This window comes from Conger conger, chromosome 1 (assembly GCF_963514075.1).
Source record: "Conger conger chromosome 1, fConCon1.1, whole genome shotgun sequence".
Classification (NCBI taxonomy): domain Eukaryota; kingdom Metazoa; phylum Chordata; class Actinopteri; order Anguilliformes; family Congridae; genus Conger; species Conger conger.
This window is the reverse complement of record NC_083760.1, coordinates 24,185,839-24,191,838: the sequence shown is the minus strand read 5'-3', so window position 1 is coordinate 24,191,838 and position 6,000 is coordinate 24,185,839.

Sequence of the window (6,000 nt, the reverse complement as noted above, 5' to 3'; positions counted from 1 at the left end):
AAAAAGGCTTTGATTTACTTGCTCACATTAAATTATTACATTAAACATGAAATAATATTATTGCGGCATGTGGCACTGACTACAAAAGTAGTTGGCAGCAGGTAAAAGTCAAAGTCAAAAATATATTGTCTCTGAATTGCAATTCTGCATATTCAACTATGGAATGTACAAGTTAGTGATTAACCTCAGGACATGGGAATATTTATTTGTTAGTTATTGTGTAAATATTACCACTGAAACCCTCTTGCAAATTATATAAATTGTACCTGCACTTTGTATTGTATTTTATGTATGAAACAAATTAACAAATAAAGTTTATAGAATCAGCCAGCACCTGTGGCAGCCATACATGCCCAACCATAACACTCCCACCACCATGTTTCACAGGAGAGAGGCAGGGGGGGCTTTGGATGTTGGGCTGTTCCTTTCGACCTCCACACTTTGCTCTTGCCATCATTCTGATACAAGTGAATCATGGTCTCAGCTGCCCACAAGACCTTTTTCCAGAACTCTGCAGGCTCTTCTAAGGTACTTCCTAGTAAGCTGTAACCTGGCCATCTGTTTTTGGTTTGCATCTTGCAATGTAGACTGTAGTTCTGTTTGTTAAGTATTCTGCAGACAGTAGTCACTGACACACCTCACCTGCCTCCTACAGGTGGGGGTCTTTCTTCATTATGTTGAGAGTTCTTTGGTCATCAGCTGTAGAACTCTTCCTTGGCCTGCCAGGTCCTTTGTGATTACTGCTGCTCATTGCCTAAGTTGCCTCTGCTTGCTTTGCACAAACTGTGCTCACCATCCACCAACCCAGCTAACGCTTACTGTCTGCTTCTAGGTACTGGGGGGTTCTGGTACTCCCCTGCTGAGTAGGGGAGGTATATTGTACTCCCTGTAGATAGGGTAGTGCACATTGCTGTGCGCATGGTAGTACCTGAAGCAGATTCATTAAATGCCAAACATAAAAAATAATTTACTTTTATGTTTATCTAAATATGTGAGCTGCCCTGACTGAAATATTAACAAGCAGAAATGCTTTTTCTGTGTTGAACTCTGATGTGCTTGTTGTCCTGTAAAATGAAAGAATGGTCTGTACAAGAAACCACAGCAGTAGCTATTGTCGATTAGAAAAATCTCCACAAGTCTAGCACCCTCCTTAACGACTGTTGCTACATCCAACAAAATAAGATGGCATCAGCTCGCAGCATCATTAGCTTAAGTGAATTGCTGCAAAAAACTACAGATGGTTTTGGAAGTATAATTCAATATCTTCAAAACGTACTAATGTGTGATACAATCATAAATGATGTATAATCATCAAACTGTGGAAATATTGAAAAATGATTATGCAGCCTCCCGGAATTTGTCACCTGCTCCCTGATACCCGCAAGTGGGCAGAAGTCTCCGGAAAATCTGCAACATCTGCACCACAGTCAGAAGTGAAGGTTACAAATGAGCAATTCCTCACAAGAATTGATGGACAGTCACAGGGAACCAGAAAGTGCAGGGGAATCTCCAAGATTGAGTAATGTATAAACTTTTCCCAGTTTGTTTTAGGCTTGGGGAATGGAATAAAAATAATACATCCCTCCTTTACACATTCAGGATAATGTGTTTGTTTTACAAGTTCCTCAAAAACACATTTAACCACCAACAAAATAACGTTTGGAACAAGTTGCTAAAGTGTGTTCGCTATCAACTGGCAATTGGCAGACAGAATCAGAGCTGTATGTCAGCAGAAGTCTACATACAGTAGTAACCGTTTCTAAGCAGTGATTGGTTATGGCTGGTGGACTGTGATGTCAATGTATGTATGTATTCCTCAAAACATTTTACCCATCTCTGTAATTTCGTCCATAGACCATTGCCTTTTACTTTTCAAAACAGATGGCCTTTCTGTGCACTGCATTATTCACCCTGAGGATGACTGCCTTCTCTCATCAACTTTGTCATATTATCAAGCCTGGCCAAAGGCTGTGTGAGTCACAAATTTTTCTTTTGTTGTTGTTGTTTCTTTTTTTAAGAAGTAAAATGTTACAATCCCTTCTCATGCTGGGTCTTTCTACATGTCTTAATTTTTAAAAAATTAATTCTGACAATCAAACATATTTTGCGCAGGTCACATCACATTGGCATTACGTTATACCGTTTATGGAGTTAGCAAGGTCCCCTTTGAATTATGTGTACTGCATCATGCATCAAAGTTCCTTCCTGTAGGGGATTTCCACATTCTTTAAAATGAGGATGGAATGTCAATGGCGCTGCCTTCATGACTAACATGGCTGGGCCTCAAAAGCCCATTATGCATGCATTTAAGAGGCAATAATTAAAATGATATTTAGAAATCCAAGATTTTGAAATTCAGATTATCTCTGGCTTTGGCTGTATGGTTCCCAAACAAATGTTTGCATGTATAAACATATAATAATAATAACATCAATAATTAATAATTAATAATAATAATATTATAGCTATATAGCACCTTTCGAATGATGGCCTTGTTGTGCTTTACATGGGACAGTTCATCTCCACCAATAAACAGTGTGTACTGCGTAGAATCATCCTAGAAGATGCACAGCTGATGAAAAAGAATACTGACGGCTGATTACTGAACCCTAGATATGAATGGGTTCATAGGCCCTAGAGGTCTACAGCCAACCACCCAAACCTAAATACGCAGGATCGATCGGGACTGAGTCTGACTTTCAAACTTGTCGGTCAGGTGCAGGTTTATTTTTATCTTGCCGTAAAAAGCTTCCATGAATGCATTTAATGCTCTGTCCCTCTGAATACAGCAGGACTGAGCTACACTGTATGCCTGAGAATGCCACATGTCACCAATTTTATCTTTAGCCTGACCACAACCCATGAAGACACTATACAGTAGGTTTGTCAGCTGAAGTTGGGGGCTAGTAGTTGTCTTTTTGCGCGTTATTAATACCCTTTTCTCACAGAAAACCCAGGATATACACAGGGTATTAAACCCGGGATTGACCCACGATTGACCCATTCACACCACACAATGGCCCCGGGAATGTCCCAGATTTTTTTGCACTATAAATAAATACATAAAATAATAAAAGTGGATGATCATGAGTGGTTTTGTTTGTTGAAGATTCAACCTGGCGGACAGTGCACATGATCTGGTATATTTTTCTCAGACAATCTTAAAATGTATAAGATTTCTTTCCTTGCAGCCTAATGCAAATAATTACGGTAATTACATGTTCAAGCATCTTTGTGATCAAGTAAATGTTTTGAAATAAAAGTATATCGTTTTCCCATATGTTTGAATATAAAATATAGATCATTACCCATGTTGCTGATTATATGCAGCCTTTCTTCTCCATTTTTAGTAAGGGTGCCAATAATTCTGGAGCCCACTGTAGATATGCGGCTAAAGTTAGTCACAAGTGAGTTAGTTATCAGTTATACTCCTTACACACCGAAGCAATGACGTGGGTAAAACGTATGTTTGTCTTTAGTGTGAATGGGTCAACAGCAAGACCCACTTGTAAATTGCTAGTACGACTGATTTAAGAAAACTTGACGCATTCACCAATTTTCTTAGGTACGAGTAACAGTGGACCTGGCCTGCCATATGAATCATGTACACTTAGCCTGTCATGATTCATACATACGTTTTTGACTAATAGAGGTTATTACATTACATTTTTTTTCATTTTGAAAGCTTTGCACGGCACTGAAAGAGTAAAATAGAGGGGCTAGAGAAAATGGCTTTGATCATAAATTAGCCAATGCAAGACTACTACAAATAAAATGGGGAAATGAGAACAGTCTCCAGTTTTTGAATTTCACTCATTAGGTATGTAGCACAAATCTGATGGCAGGAAGATAAGGTGAACAAGCTGCTTAATAGACAGTGGAGAATGAGCTGCATATTGCTGAAAATGTGAACATTAAATCATCTTCAGCATGCCTAAATTAGACGTGTGGAACTTCTAGTGGTCTCAAGTATGCAGAAACTAGACGGTTCCTCCAGAATGCGCTGATTCCATTGTCTAATAAGTAGGTCATACCAGTATAACATATTAGCTGGATGCATAGCTAGAAGATTTCAGATTTCAGAGGGGATTAAACTGCTTTTAATACTCAATTTATTTCTCCCCTGGAAGAATGACATACATTTCCCATTGGTCAGCACTGTGCAGTGATGAGACCTTAAGCTGCAGTTTTCTGGGTCACTCATAACTTAATTTTGGAAACTAGCCTCTGGTCAAGGTATCATATGACCAAACCTTTGGGGTCTGGGTGAGAGCAAATTAAGCATTGTTCAAAATGAAGCACAGTTGGCCAAAAAATAAACAATGGGCATTTCCTCAGGTGGGTCATTGTATTGGCAATCAGACCTGTTTTCCCACAGAGCATAAACCACTTTCAGCATGTTTTTTCCAAGCAAGTATATTTTCAATGAGAACACTTTGAAGTCCTTAGCTTTAGTGGAACTAATGATGTGAGATTATAGCTTGAAAACTGCAGGGCAGCATTTGGAAGAGCCCCATGAGCCTGGATTATTGTATGAAATTTTTATAAACATGTTTTGGGGAAGTTATATGTGAATCCATTTTTTTTAAGCGTGGGGAGGGCCTGGGATGGGGGGTTATCCAGTTGGTTAAGAGGTTTAGGCTTTAAAGTTATGTTGAACCAGGGAGACTCTGGCATGCAGGAGATTCATTCGAGCCCAAGCTTATTTGAGCTAAATCTGTGTCTGAAGCATGTGATTTTTACCAGGAATCATGCTGATAATATTTCTAAAGGCCAAAAACTGTGAGACAAAGCCTGTGAGAATGGAATATGGATTAAGAGATTTTGTGGTTTTCAGTGCACATTTATTATTATTATTATTATTCCTTTTATTTAAACAGGTGGTCTCATCGAGATCAAGACCTCTTTTTCAAGAGAAACTCATTACAACAAAAGAGATTTTTTAAAAATCTAAAATAAAGTGGGCTCCACTTATTAGCACCCTTAATAAAAATTGAGAAAAAGGACTGCATATAATAAATAACATGTATAATGATTTATATTTTATGTTCAAACATATGGTAAAACTATATACTTTTATGGTAAACTATACTTTTATGTCAATACATGTACACTCATGTGTCAATGTTGCTTATTTAGTCATTTCATTTTTGCTGAAAACCACAGGTGCCTAAATTATTGACACCCCTGGCAATTATTGTAGATAAAATATATGGATGGGAAATAGATGGGAATATCTACACTGTACTGTAATATCTACACTGTACTTCATTAAAAAATAGCTAATAGAATAAGTAATAAGAAGAAATTAGGTGATTATTAAAAGTTTCTTAAACTTGTTTGAGATGCAATCATAAGTACCCTTCATCTGTGACAGAAGAGAGGAAACTCTACAGTCTGTCATTCTTGAGAGATTTTACTATTTTCCAGAACCAAGAAGCATTATTACTGCAGTTAGAAAAAGAGGCAATATGTCATTTGCTTTTGCTTTTGCTTTGCTAATGCATTTGTTCTGCAGATGTCTGAAAGTCTGTCAGTCTACATGAGAACCAGTGGTTCTAGCCCTCGCCCATCCCTCTGAAATCCTCATATGGATTTCAGAGGCAAGTTCAAGGGTAAAATTTCAAGGGTAAACGGTATCAGTACATCTGGGTTTGCCTCTAAGGGCTTTGGTATTTCTAATGCATGCAGTTGGTCAATGATCATTCACATCATGAGCAAAGACCACATTGGTAATAAATGTATGTGGTTTGTTAATTAAAATTAAGTAAACTAGCCAAAATTTAGCAGGAATCTGTAGCCTTGTAGCCTGTGAAATTAGACAGGTGAGATTAATTAAATAGTTCTTTTAGACAGGAAGAGTTCTTTGAAACCAAATCAAAATTTAGATCTCCCAAAACAATTAATTCAGAGGAAGCAAATAAGGAGAACAGGTTACCAATGTCCACCAAGGTCCACCATCTTTATTTACCGAGGAGGGAAGATATAACCCTTTAACAG